Here is a 16,296-nt window from a genome sequence, read left to right as displayed (position 1 = left end):
GTCAGAAAATAGATGTCATTACAGTACAGCATTAGGTGCTCAGTTACATTTTTGGAATTTGTTCTGTACAAATCAGGATATATTTTTGGTCATTGAGTCTTATGAAGATTTCTGTGTGCTAGTGTATACTTTTTCCTCTGTGCTGCCACATTTTGTATTTATATTTGTTAAGTACATGTTTACATCATATATTATCTACTTTCAGATCAGGATTGCCCAAAGAAAGCCCGACACAAAGGATTCAGATGGTCAACAATTTTAACATGGATTCTGATCTTTTTAAGAGCATATTTGATTCTCAGAGAGTTTTAAGAGCAGAAATGCAGCTTTCTATGAAAGGTATATACTTCCTGAAGTCTATGAAATATGTAAACCAGGTTACTTTTTTGATTATCGTAACAAAATATTATTTTTACTCATCCAGGTCTTTTTTGTTTTTTGCAAGGTAACACTTATCTGCATCAATGCAATACATAGCTGACAATATGCTAGTTTCCTTTATCACCCATGGCTGCATCTGCCAAGATCTCCACACTTCTCAGCAGTATGCATAAACAAAAATATGTTATCAACAACAAAATGCAACAGTCTCCCACTCATCAATGAAAACGTTCTGTCAGTCAATAAGCAACTCTATTTGAAAGAGACGCTTTGATTGGCTCATTTAAACACTGTGAAAGATAATGTTGTACCACAGAGATGAGAAAATTGTACCTACTTGCAGTGATTGGTAAAGCAGGTTTTATGCATATCCCATGTGAAACAAGAAACTCTCATCACCTGCTGCATGGGTAACAAATGAGCATAGTAGTTTTTTGTCCATGGTTTGTAATAATATACCTGGCTGTTATTTTACAGGGTAATGCTGAAAATAAAGCAAACATTTTATAAAGTTCATTTTTCTATAAATAGTTAGTCTCATGCTCTTTGTTTTTAAGAAAAAGAATAAATCATGACAGACTTAGAAGACCGTTTTTTGTATACCTCTTAAATGTTTTGCTTGATTGAGCATTTTCCTTTCTTTGCTCCAATAAAATTTTAAAATAATTGAGCTATGTATCATGCCATTATCTTCTGTTGCTTTAAATGGCATGCTTCATTTGAAATGAACAGTTTCTGCAGATGTTATTTCAAACTTGCAGATGTTGCTAAAACAACTGTATGTCTAACCTTGAGATGTAAATATGAATACTTTATAAAGATGAGCTGGATGTATGTTCATATTCTGAACACAAACTATTCAGTTGTGAAAGAAAATGGAATAAATACCATCCATTTCATATGTACAATGTAATGCATATGCATGCTTTCATATAATGGCCAACTTTAATGCAACATAAATTATGTTAAGAATGTTTATTTTCTTAGATTTCTCATCTATTCTTGAAAGAGATGAATTAGAATTGGGTACAGTATCACACATCTGCAGCATCTGCAATTAACTTTTTACAAGTGCCTAAGTAAGAGATGAAAGTCAGCGTCAATACATTTATTTGGCACATTATGATTATTTAGTCAGATTTCAGTGACTGTGTCAATCATGGGACATTTATTAATGTTTTGCTAATTTTGTCTGACATATCTGACTTCTTTCAATTCAGAATTCTTTTAAGAGATTAATGCATTGATATTTCATAATATGCTCAGTTTTTCATTGAAATTCAGAATAAAGTAAACAAATTACAGGAATGAAAGGAAGACTGTTGGAAAGGGGTAACTTGTTTTGATGCAACAACTTTGCATCAGTTGAATAAAAATATTTATAATTTTTCAACATATCATTTTTAGAAAAAAAACACATACATGTAATTCAGTTTGAATTTTAGTGAAAAAGGGATGACTCAAGAAAACAACACAAATGATACACTAATATATGATGACAGATGGGAAGAACTGATTGAAATTTAACTTCATTCATTGCGTTAAGTGCCAACCTTCTTAGTTACTATTGATTACACTGAAAAAATCTGAAAGCAAACCTAAACTTTTAGAATGAGACCATAAGGCTTGTTTTAGTCAAATGCACATGTGTATAGAAACTTAATATTACAAATATAGTTATTCAGAATCCAGCAGTTTGAAATATGTCTGTCATTTAAGATTAAACAATAATCTAATGCTTTTCATGTTTTCTCTATTCATATTTTCAATTTTAGCGATCTTTTTGTTTTATGAAACAAAATCTGTCTTGAATAGCTTACCCTAATTGTAAAATTATACTTACTAATAGGAGGTCCAAGTGGGCATGATGTTACTTAATGGCTTATACACACTAATAGATGACCATTTCACTGTACAGGATTAAGTCACCCTGCAGAAACACATGTAAAGTATGTCCTGAGCAGCATACCATGTTGATTTTACCTATTTACTATACCATGATGAAAATGTGTTTCTATTGATAAAGGCATAATTAATGTACACAGTCCTTTATTTATAATTTAAGTCATCCAAGATCTCGATGAGATAAACCTATTTACTAAGTTGCGCAGAAACTAGATGTGAAATATAGTATCTAGATTTAGAGAGGTCACAATCCCAGCCAATCATCCATATCATCCATATGCACTGGTCTCAGTTTTTAAACATCTTGTCTATAACAATAATGGTATAAATTTGAGGTGGAGCAGAATTTGATTGGAATTTTATTGCCAGAGTGGTAACAAGCTCAGCCAATCAGATACAGGATTACTTCATTAATATGTATAGTGTTCATAATCAAACTCGTTAAACATCTTGGTATTATAATACTATTTACAAGTTTTAACAAACCTGTTCAGGAACGTAGTTTCTAGATTGTTGACAAGCTCAGCCAATCATATTCAGGATCACCCAATAATATATGTAGATCTTGTTTATACTAAAGCACATACATCTTTGTTATATACAACACAGCTCAATTGAATTTTTAAAAGCCCATGCTTTGCTCTTGGAGGACTTTATTCCCTCCAATATCACTTGCTATAAAAGCTATAATGCTTCACATTGGAAGGATAACTTAGTACAAATCTTCACCATGCCTCATCAGTCGTGCTCATGTGAACTCAACCATGGAGGGGCTGGTTGATAGTACTGTATTTATTCCTGTAACAGGATATGACTTTAGGTAGAAGCAGAAACTGTTTAGCAAATTCTTAATTAAATGCATGCATTTAAAATAAAAAAATAACAGTTTTCTTAATTTTGTCCCCACTTTCATACAAACACTGATGCTCTCTTAATTGCATTCTCTCTCTCTCTCTCTCTCTCTCTCTCTCTCATCACATAAGCACACAAAAGGCTTTTTTTTTTTTACATCTGCACAAGCCTCATTAAATTGAAAACTTCTAAAATCTGAACAAAAATTGGATCTCAGGGTTTTCGACTTGAGGAGACTCATTGTATCTATAAAATCATATATATGTTTACAATATCTGTACAGTTTTCTGTACCATATCCATGCTAACATTGTTTTGATTTTGAACATTTGTTAGAATCACAAATAATCATTAAAATTTTACATACTTCATCCTTATGGCAGTGTTTATTCTTGATTCTTTCACCCCTTTCACCCAGAAAACAAAAAACTTAAAAGGCAGTTGTACCATCTGCAAAACAAATTACGGTTTCAAGAAAGAGAGAAATTAAAGGCGCCATCCCATGGGTTGACATTGGTACCTTCTGAAGAAACTTGTGACAGTAAGTAGCATATTTCTCTGCACACAATACATGAATATATATGTATACATGACTGATCAAACTGATTGTTTATCCTCATTGCTGGCCACTCGCAGAAATCCATTAAGCTCTCTTTTCACCCATGCCTGTCTGCAGTAAAATTTCTTCATTTATTGAGAATATATACAAACAAAAACAAATCGTCAACCAGCCAATCAGTTAAGCTCTTATACATCAATAGAAGAAACATCTTATCGGTTGGTATGTGAATGTGTTCAGAAGAAAAATATAATTGGTTCACTTAGCCATCATGAAATGTCATGTGGAGTAGATCTGCTAAAAATTTTTTACTATGGCTCACACTGGTTAAGCAGAATTATGCACATGGTTATCATCTGAACCCATAGAGAAATTATCAGCAGTTATCAGTTGATGATTAGTAATTTCTCTTGAAATTTTCTTTTTTGCTAACAAAAGGATATGCATCTTTCTCCATTTAGTCATCAAATCCTTTTATTAATTACACAATATAACCGACTACCTAATTGTGTGACCTTTTGTGTCTTTGATGATACAGATATGTCGGCTGACTCAAGTGACTATGAAGATGCCCAATCTGGTTTGTATATTTACTTTTTTTTCTTCATCCTTTTTACTTTCTACTAATCTGTGGCACAAGATATCAAGAAAAGTTTGGTATAAATAAAACATTTTTCTTAGTTGCATACTAGAACAGTGGGCTGTTTTTTTTAAATATTTTATACTGACACAAATTTTTATACAAATTTTGGTGTACAGAATTAATTGTTCATATCTATTTGGCTTTGGCTATCATGATGCATCAGTTTTTTATTTTTATCATCAAGAATTAGGCTTCAGTAACCCAAGAATATAACAATCACATTAGTGCAAATTGGTTCTTTAATAAGATGAAAATACATTTATTAATAAATAATTTAGGGTGTCTCTGTACTCTTTCCGTTGTTATGGTTTAGAACTTTGGCTGCTCAATAAAGCTCAGTAACTGAGGAAGCATGTTAACATAGCATGTGCAGAATGATTATTATTTATTTTAGTTCTGGTTTCTCCTGAGCTAACAAAAAGCAGAAATAGGTGTCAGTTAATCAAATTAATTTACTGCTTAATTTTTATTGATGGTCATACTACATAATTAATTCTGCTTTTTACCTTGGTTTGCAAAAGCCTCTGTACAAAAATTAGTATCCAGCAATTAACATTTTTAATTAGTTGGTATATACCCCTATTATGAACCAGTGGTACCCATCTCAGAGTTTTGTTTTCCCTTTCCACACTAAAATTTATTCGGTGTAACAAGATAATCGGGTGGGATTTTTTGGATTCAGAACAGAACACTTTTGACCGTGATATAAATACAATGTTTAATAATGGATGACTTGCATGAGTAATAAATTATGAATATGTGCATGTATATATAATCCAAATATTGGATTTAATTAACATAAGAATGCACAGACTTAATGATGAAAAATACAAATAAATTAATTTAGCAAATACAAAGACAAGGGATGAATGGTTCACAATGATTTGACAATGAAACGATGGATATAGTTTTCTCAGATAGTAAACGATGTAAAATTTTGGTCCTGTAGTAAAATGCATTCACTCAAGTAGCAAAATTATGGTGATAAAAATAGAGGGACAGGTATACAACTTATCTTTACAGTCCCGAAATATACACGGGGTTTTATGAACCCCAAAATTAGCCCACAGCTAACAAGTTACATGAAGAGAGATATACTCTGTCATTAGTACACTGTTTACATAGGGTTTTACGAACCCCAAAATTAGCCCACAGCTACTACAGTTCAGCTTCACAGCTGCTGCAGACTCCGGACACTCCGAACACTTCTAAACACTCCGAACATTAGATCCTTCGGACACCCTAGACATTAGACACTCTGGTCACTCCAGACCAGAGTGACATACACTCTTTTCACAGACACTTCGGTCACAGACAATAGACACTCCAGATGCTAAACTCTCCGAAGACTGGTCCCAGACATATATACTCTAGTTCCAGACAGTTGACCCTCCGGACACTAGACATTCCGGACATTAGACACTCCAGACGCTAGACGTTATACACCAGATGCTAGCCACACCGGACACTAGACACTCCGGACACAGACATTAGACCCTCTGGTCACAGACAGCTCTACAGCTGAAGATATGCAAGTCCTTGAAGCAGACTGACGGCTGACAAGACTATTCCGTATTGTAAAGAAATTTATGTACGGTGAGATATTTATACACAGACAGTCTGTGCATTATAGGCATTCAGTTCGTTCCTTTGAGAGCACTTCGCACATATTGCATGGAATGAACCAAACTCACTATTTCGAAATATGACACATAAACATAAATCACCCTTGGGTAACATTGTACACAAAAAACAAAACCCCAAGTACATGTGTTCAGTAAATAAAAGAGTTTAATTCTGTGACATTCGGTGTAAATTTCCACATGAACAAAACCGTTCATGGACTTTGAATCATAATTGTTGATATCATTTTCAATTGCATGCACTAAGACCAATTTCTGATGCAAGCACATTTTATCACACAAACCAGAAATGTACTATTTCTCTTGAAAAAATGCATACAAACCAAAATATTCAGTGTTTACATAGTTTGAAATATTTTTACATCAAAGTGTTTTATAAGTGTGTTTTTATTTTTATTATTTCTTAAGATTCCTTCAGCATGATATCAAACTTTGACCTTCTTAACAATCAGTAAACTACACACACACACACAGATATATATATATATATATATATATATATATATATATATATATATATATATATATATCTTTACCGCTCCAGTGGCCTAGTGGTTAGAGCATCTGCCTCGCATGCAGGAGGTCGTGGGTTCGATCCCCGGCCAAGTCATACCAGAGACTTAAAAAATGGTACTAACAGCTGCCTCGCTTGGCATTCAGCATTAAGAGGTTAGTGTTAGGACTGGCCAGCCTGGTGTCAGGATAATGTGACTGGGCGGGACATCATGCTACATGTCTGCGGCATGATGCCCAGTGCTTGACATCACTATAAACTGCCACATTGCAGACATCATAGCAGTATGACTGAAAAATTGTTAAAGCTACGTTAAAAATCAAAATCACATCACATCGCATCACATATATCTTTATATAATATACATGTGCTAACTATTCAGCTTTATCCAAGTAAGTAAATGATGTAGACTTTATCAGTTAAACTTTTTTAACCAAAATATTTAAATGTCTTGATTGAATAACATGTACAGATTTTACCTGGAGGAGTGAAATTCATTTTTTAGTGTGACTATTGATAATGTTACTTTTAGTTGGAAAAATATACTAGGACTTTATTAAAAATGGCAAATGTAACAATACATTAAGCTGAATAATTTATGTATTCAAATGATGACACCGTAATCTGGTAGTGCCAAGCAGGTTTTCTTTGTTTTTGTTGCTTGAAAATGTATCAGTCCTTAATCACTATTTTGGAACCACACTCAGCCTTACAACTTTACAAAGCTATTATAATTTAAAAATCAGCTATTTTAATTATTATTTTGCCATATACCCTGCTTCAGTTTGATTTTTACCACAATTTTATTCTTTTAGATCCTGGAACATTCACAGTTCATGGTTAAGAATTCATGACCTAAGGAAAGCCATCAAATTCCATTAAAGCTTTGACTACATAATTACGTATTGTAAATTAGCTTCTGGAATCATCCAATGAATGCACTGTTGAAGCTGATAGTCATGGGTTGTACTTACTAATGGAGGAGTAGAAGAAGGTCAAGGTGTTGCTTATCAGAGCAAATATCACTTTATTTTTTTTACTAGTATATAAAGTTAAAAGAGGGAGATTTATAACCCAAGTTGGAGTCGGGGTTGACTGACATTCATAAATGTATAATGTCAGTTTCTACTGAACTTTAAATGACAATAAGATCTGAATATGTCATATTTCAAATAGAAACATGTAATATATTATTGATTTCTTATATTTTTTAAATAAATTTCATGGCAAGCTTACTTCTCAGATTAGTTTGAGTTTCTGTCAAGCATTGATATCGTAGATTAATATATTTGACAGTGTTACAAGACATGGATTATATTTTTACACTGTTACAAGACATGCAATTTTTTCATGACTTTGGCACACCAGTGCATTTCCAATTGTCTTCATACTTGATGTGCATATAGTTGTTACATGTATGCTTTTATTCCTATCTCATTTTCTTTTCTTTCTAAATATATGTGTTCTGTTTATCACTACCTTCCTTGCCCCAAGTGCAATCATCCAGAAAGTTTGGTCCAGGTTTTCTATGTGCTGCGTGTATTTCAGGCGTAAATTAATGGAAAATTATCAGATTGATTTATTGCTGAAATCTTTCCAGTACAATAATTAAGAGACTACTGTCACAAGAAATGGATCTCACCAACTACAAGAAACGTACAAATAATATTTTTTACTAAATTACTTTTTGGACAATCTGATAAAAACAATTCTCCATGGAATCCTTAAGAAGCAAAAAGTTACTTGAAAACATCAAGATCTATGACTTTACGAACTGTTTACAAATAGTGTAATTATGCCAGGGAAATTCCAGACCTTGAGTTATTTTAAAAGCTCTATGACCAGCTACATAGTTATATTTACTCAAAGAATTCTGAATGTAAAATATACATAGATCTTGTACTATGGGAGGATCATATGGGGCTATAATGAAGTGCTGCATAGATGAGTACTGCATAGACTAGTTCAATTGTAACATACCATGTGGTACACAATTACCACAGCTTCCATGAACAGTGAGGGAAATGTGGCAAAACAATTAAATGGATAGAATGGCAGGATTCATCTTAGTTACATAAGGTGCTGAGAAACTGCTAAAATAATGAAAATGCCCTTTGTGAGGATTGGTTGGAAGCAAATTGACATAACTTTCAAATACAGATTTAGTTAGGGCAACATACTTCATTTCAAAATTGTTTGGAAAAGTAATGAGATTATGTATTTGATGTGGTGTTACAAAATATATCAAAGTTAACTTTAGGCATAAACAAAATGTTTACTGAAGCCCTTTTGGACATAACTACATATATTAAAACTAGGAACAAGGCACTGAGACCTCACCTTGATAATGAAATCAGAGTGTCTGAGATCAAAATGTTTTTGGTCCTAGCTTGGCTAAACTGTTGCCAAACAAGATCATTTGACTGTTGCTTTCAAGTCCATTTTTGTACAATTCCAGTTTCTTTAGAATATCTGAAACACATGTTCATATGTATGTATCCATGTGCTGGTTCTCTACTTCTCAGTATGCATACTTCCAATTATCATCGGTTTAAGCAATAATTTATTTTCATGTAGAGAACTGTGTTGTATGTATGTTGTGAACACCTTTTTTAAGTGTAATATGCAGTCTATTCATACTTAAAAGTGTAGATGTTTAGATGGAGAGAAATATGAAGTGTAATTTGGCCTTGTGACTTCAAAAAAGCACAGCAGAAACCGTACATTTAATTCATTTTAATTGATGGGAATACCTAGATTACAGTATTTTAATTACAATTAGGTGAACATAATTAATCAACTACCACTTAACAAATTTAATTTTAGCTTCTAAAACTTTAAATGGCATTTGTAAACATTTATATGCCAGTTTGAAATAATCCCTGTACCATATACATATGAGAGCACATGTCAATATATCTTCACATCATAGTGTTTATTAATTCAGACAGTAAAGTTCATTGATGGGTAAATTCACACCATAGTGTTCATCCATTCAAACTAGGGGCCACTGATGAGTAACCTCACACCATAGTAATCATCCATTCAAACTAGGGGTCATTGATGGGTAACCTCACACCATAGTGTTCATCCATTCAAACTAGGGGTCATTGATGGGTAACCTCACACAATAGTGTTCAGCCATTCAAACTATGGGCCACTGATGAGTAACCTCACACAGTAGTAATCATCCATTCAGACTAGGGGTCATTGATGGGTAACCTCATACCATAGTGTTCATCCATTCAAACTAGGGGTCATTGATGAGTAACCTCACACCATAGTAATCATCCATTCAGACTAGGGGTCATTGATGGGTAACCTCACACCATAGTAATCATCCATTCAAACTAGGGGTCATTGATGGGTAACCTCATACCATAGTGTTCATCCATTCAAACTAGGGGTCATTCATGAGTAACCTCACACCATAGTAATCATCCATTCAAACTAGGGGCCATTGATGGGTAACCTCACACCATAGTGTTCATCCATTCAAACTAGGGGTCATTGATGGGTAACCTCATACCATAGTGTTCATCCATTCAAACTAGGGGTCACTGATGAGTAACCTCACACCATAGTAATCATCCATTCAAACTATGGGTCATTGATGAGTAACCTCACACCATAGTGTTCATCCATTCAAAGTAGGGGTCACTGATGAGTAACCTCACACCACAGTAATCATCCATTCAAACTATGGGTCATTAATGGGTAACCTCATACCATAGTGTTCATCCATTCAAACTAGGGGTCACTGATGAATAACCTCACACCATAGTAATCATCCATTCAAACTATGGGTCAGTGATGAGTAACCTCACACCATAGTGTTCATCCATTCAAAGTAGGGGTCATTGATGGGTAACCTCATGCATAGTGTTCATCTATTCAAACTAGGGATCATTGATGAGTAACCTCACACCATAGTGTTCATCCATTCAAACTGCAGTGATAACTGATGAACTACCTCATAAATAGTGTTCATCCATTCAGACTGCCATGGTCACTGACGAGTAACCTCATAACCACGATAGTCATTGAACAGTAACTTCACAGCATAGTTTTCAGCCATTCAAACTGCAGTGGTTATTGATGAGTAACCTTACACTATAGTGTTCATCAGTTCAAACCAGTGGTCATTGATCCATAACCTTGCACCATAGTTTATGTCAAGGAATCTCACACCATACTTTTCATTCATTTAGATTGCAGTGGTCATTGATGGGTAGCCTCACACTATTTTGTTCATCAAGTTAAACTGCCTTGGTCATTGATGAATAACCCCATGTTGTAGTGTTCATCCATTCAGACTGCAGTGTTTATTATGAATAACCTCACACCATTGTGTTCATCCATTTAAAATGCAGTGGTCATTGATGAGTAGCCTCACACCATTGTGTTCATCCATTTAAAATGCAGTGGTCATTGATGAGTAGCCTCACACCATTGTGTTCATCCATTTAAAATGCAGTGGTCATTGATGAATAGCCTCACACCATTGTGTTCATCCATTTAAAATGCAGCGGTCATTGATGAGTAGCCTCACACCATTGTGTTCATCCATTTAAAATGCAGTGGTCATTGATGAGTAGCCTCACACCATTGTGTTCATCCATTTAACATGCAGTGGTCATTGATGAGTAGCCTCACACCATTGTGTTCATCCATTTAAAATGCAGTGGTCACTGATGAATAGCCTCACACCATTGTGTTCATCCATTTAAAATGCAGCGGTCATTGATGAGTAGCCTCACACCATTGTGTTCATCCATTCAAACTGCAGCGGTCATTGATTAGTAACCTCAAATTTACAACAGCATATTTAGGGAATTGATTCGAAAATAATCTTTGGACTCATTTTTTCAGGTGAAGCTTTCAGCAATATAAAAATTAAATTGCTTGTTGTTGGGCAATTGATTAACTGTAATCTAGGTAGGTAGTGTTAATAACAATGTATTGTTTCTAATGTGATCATATTAGGTCATATGGCCAAATTACATGGTGTTGAGACCAAGAAAGGTACATCAATCTTAAGTAAGGGATTGCCATTTAATAACATCAAAACTTGGACAGTTATTGTCATTGTTTCTGATAAAACATTACTTAAGATATTCATCAATGATGGACTGAAGCATTACAAATATGGAAATATAGCACAGTGTGTGCCATGTGGGTGCATTTGTGTTTAAGAAACGGGGATTTTCTTAACATGAAAAGGAATCATTTGACCACTCACTTTCTAGTTTTGTTATGACAATCCCTTGATAGAATTACAACTTTATGGTTTTAATATTTGTCTATGTACTTGTGATAACATCATATATTGGTTGGATATTATTTTATTTGCTGCTTTATTTTTTTGTGTGTGGATTTTCACAAAACTGAGTGATGCAAGAAAACAACTTTCACCTTTACAGCATTCCCCAATTCCACAACATGGTACTGTCACATGTGTTTCTGAACTAATTTTTTTAATTTTTAGGCTAAATATTCTGTCACATAATACTTAGACTTTGCTTTCTATAAATTGTACATTTTTCTTTATGTGCACAATGAAATGTGTAAATAATCTAAGAGCTACTTCCCTGCCAGAGCAATATCCATCATTATTATCAAATGACATGTGCAATTACGGTTTGAAAATGATTTTATATTTTAAAAAATAATGCAAGCACAGCAGTTAAAATCTTTCAAAAATATGTTTAAAATGTGCTTTTGTTGATTCTTTTCTTGAAACAAATTGTTATTTACATAATGATGTTTTTATTTTTGAAACACAAGATGGTATGTTTCCATCATCAAATGATAACTTGCAGAAATCAGGCAGTGATATCTTGCAGGGAAAAGAGTTAATGGTAAATCAGCTATTAAAATAAACACCTGTGAATGTGTAGTTTTTGTTTTATCAGCACAGTTCCTATGAACACCTGCTAAGGCTGCATGCAGTACATTTCACCTGGGTCTAAAACACTAGCAACTTGGCTGAGTTAAGGGAGCATCTCGAAAGCCATAACCTGCTGTCGCTCAGTGGCAGGGCAAAGACATTTTTACTTTCCTAATAGAAGAAGACAAAGTTTATATATTTGGTTGACTTAGTTGCCCACTTAGTGTGCAAGTAGATAATAGTTTATGTACTGGGCACAGCAACAATATAAAAATCATTTAAAATATTTTTACCTTTGCATGTTTAGGAAAATTAGAAACAACATTCCATTGAAACATGGCATTATGCTCTACATAGTTTATGAGGCCATTTTTTTACTGTTGCAATATTTTATGGGGTAATCAAACAGTTATGAAAAAGAGCTTGCAAAATCATACTTCATACTCCATTCCAATTCTGAGGAATTGTAACAGCTGACTTTTATTAAAATTGTATATGCATGTATATATGAGTGTATATTTCTAAGTTTTACAATTGTGGCCTTTCTGGGGTTTTAAAAAAAAATATTTTATAGTATTTTAACATGTTTACCTGTTATATTTAATCTTGTGTTTAATCATACTTTTATTTGGAAGACTTTATCTTCCTAATATATCTTTTTATTCAGTTTTAAAATCTCTTTAACTTTACTTTTTGATGGCACAACATAGCCACTTTTTTTGTTGAGGTGTCATAAAGCACTGCTACATACATCCAAACATACATATATTTCTTAGAAAACCAAAAATTAAGCATGAAATATGGAACAGTTCAGCTCCTGATTATTTATACTATCATCATAATTGACCATAGCAGTGTAAGATATATTATTCCTAATTTGAGGTTCATGATTTCAAGAAATTATACACTGCCAAGACAAATTGAAAGTCTTAATAAAAAAAACTTTACGTATTCAGACACATTTGTATGGAATAATGTTCCATAGGAAATTAAACACACTTAAACTGCACAATCCTTTCATGAACAGATAATTGCATGGATACATATTAGTTAAATTCTTGGTTTCCATGTAAATTTGTACCTAAACCATCACATGCTTGTTTTTATATAGTATCAGTTCAAGTGTCTAGACACAAGTGCAAATGTGTGTTGTGCACATCATTTATGAACATTTAAAATTAGTGCATGCAATAGAGGGCCCCAAGGTAGATTTGTTCTTTATAACTATTTGAGTACCATTCTAATATAAAGACATTATTATTATTATTATGAGTGAAACACATTCCTAATTTCAGCAACCTGAAATAGTAATGATATTGTTGAAGTTGTCAGGGCTGTTCCATTTAAACATACCTGGTACCCAGGGAAGGTAGGTTTTTAAAAAATATATGCCAGAGTACTTTGATTTCACAGAGTTCATATTATAATGATAAGAAAATTTTCAATTGCATCTTTAAAAGTGCCTTCCACAGGTCCCATTTATTTTGTAATGGAACAGCCCTCAGTGGGAAAACACAACCAAGCATAGAATTTACTATTCACAATAAAAAAGACTGATGTCTATACCTATCTCATGGAACTAGATACCACTAAAGCTACAGACACAGATGGAATTTAGTTCCAAAAACACTTAAGTTTGTGCCTGATATAACCCCTTCCGACATATTAAATTAACAAAAGCTTTTTTGTGTTTTTCTCCACAATTACAGATTAGCTTAAATTTTCTCCATCTGTGAACTAGTTGTATATATAATTCCATTAAATATCAACAAAAGTTTTCCTATGTGCGTTTTTCTCCACAATTACAAACTAGCATAAATTTTCTTCATCCATATGCCAGTTTTATGTGTAATTCCATTAATTATATATATATATATATATATATATATATATATATATATATATATATATATATATATATATATATATATATTCTGTCTCAGAAATCTTTGAAATCACAATGTAGAAACAAGCATACATGCATACAATTATATTTTATATTGTTAAACATGTATACAATATATCATTTATTTTATTCAAATTGTATACAATTTTGTATTATAATGCTTTCTTATGGAATGGTTCCAGATCATAAAGATATAATGTGAAAGTCTTATCCACATGATTGGGTTAAGATTCTGGTTGGGTTGAGATTATGTTTTCTTCAAAAAAATCTTTTGGCCATTTGGATACAAAGTATCTAAACAATGAATCCATTTCCTTTCTTTGATCAGTCTTATCATCTCTCCATACGCAAAATCAGCATAAAAAATTATGTTAAAGAATGACTATCTGTATTAATTTAAAATGTATGGAAATATTTTGAGGGGTGAGGCTTGTTGATTTTTTTTGTAAAATGAAAATGGTGATTATTCATTCGTTTTTATTTAGATACATTTTAACATGTTAGTCCAACATATTGCATGTTAAAATTTTTTAGAGGTTATAAATTAAATTACATCATTTAATAAGCAGTCAGTGTTATAATGTAGAGAAAATACATTTTGTATTTTGCATTGGATCTATTAACTTAAGATAGATATTTCTGTAATATATGTTCATTAAGAGCACAGGCATCTGTAATATCTGTAATACCTCTATGTTTCTCAGCATCTGTAATATCTAGTTGAATAATTTTTTCAGTCAATTTAGTTCAGATAAAAAATTGCAAATTCTTTGTTCTTCTATTAGCCCAAATCATCATGTCTTTTGTAAAGTGTTGTTTCAGTTTTTTTTCTTCAGTAATTTTTGGATGCAGTATAAGTAGATTTTGATGTGCTTTTGAAATTATTTAGGTGATAAATAAATTCTTTTAGTTCTTCTGAATGGTTCCAGACCATAAAGATGTCACGTCTTATCCAGATTATTGGCTCAAGATAATGGTTGGATTGAGATTGTGTTTTTATTAAGAAAATCTTTCTCTTATGTACCTGTGAAAAGGGAAGTGCACAAAAGAGTTGTAGGACTACCCATTGTTGTACACATTATTTGGAAACTATAAATGATTATTTTCCAGTATTACTTTTATTATTTTACAAGTATCTTCACTCAGTATTTTGTTACTAGTAGGATTATTGTCAAGAAAGGATTGACTCACCTCGATACCATCTACATGTGGTGTTTGTAAACAATGGTGTTACATCTAAAGATAAAAGGAGTGAGATACTAAGTCTTGTGAAACTGATTTAAAGGTTTTAATGAAATCAGTAGTATCTTTAACATATGAAGGAAGATATGTTGTTCAGTGTCTTCAAAAGACTATGAATTTTGTTAGGTTCTCTGTATATGAATGAAATTCAATTAAAATAGGCCTTTCAGGATAATTGAAAAGTAAAGAGCTTTTACAAGTTTTGAGCAATATATAGAATTAAGGTGTACATTTGTAAAGTATCAGAATCTTCTTCTACAAAACACTTTTTTCTTAGAAGTCAGTGCAAATCTAAATTTTTAATTTAATTTTGTAATGAAGGGTGTAGAGATTTCATCAATTTCTTGTCAAAATGTTTGTTTCTAATGAAGGGTCTTCATTATACATTTTTTTATTGTACTTTTTTGTCATTTAATTGAAATTCAGCTTCTTTGATGTTGTCTTCCTGATTGATAATAAGAATGGTGTTTGACTATCAGCCCTTTTAATTACAATACTCTCATCTTTCATTAGATTATATGACTCAACCTTCCTAAAATTATTACTGTGATGACATTTTTTAAGACAATCACAATTATTTTCTTCCCACAAGGTGGTGTAAAAAAATAATTTTTGGGGTTATTGAAATAACCTAATTTTTGGGAAATAAAATAATCTTATTCACACTGAGAATTATTGTCTGCTATATCTGTTAAATCATTAAAACATTCTTTAAATTTCAGGCATCTAGAATAAATTTGATGTTTCTTAAGCCTGTTCATG

General features: G+C 32.6%; 1 long non-coding RNA gene across 1 annotated transcript; it reads left to right on the top strand.

The window, feature by feature from the left end:
- The first annotated feature begins 215 nt into the window (after positions 1-215).
- LOC149774222 (uncharacterized) lies at positions 216-16,199 on the top strand. Its single transcript, XR_016416949.1, has 4 exons — positions 216-339; positions 3,556-3,678; positions 4,235-4,276; positions 7,312-16,199. It is a non-coding gene; the product is annotated as an uncharacterized LOC149774222 (long non-coding RNA).
- The last annotated feature ends 97 nt before the right edge of the window (positions 16,200-16,296 follow it).

The sequence above is a fragment of the Sinohyriopsis cumingii genome, unplaced genomic scaffold (assembly GCF_028554795.1).
Source record: "Sinohyriopsis cumingii isolate HCF-2022 unplaced genomic scaffold, ASM2855479v2 utg000379l, whole genome shotgun sequence".
Classification (NCBI taxonomy): Eukaryota; Metazoa; Mollusca; class Bivalvia; order Unionida; family Unionidae; genus Sinohyriopsis; species Sinohyriopsis cumingii.
Note: the sequence above shows the minus strand (reverse complement) of the source record. Positions and strands in the feature narration are given on the sequence as shown.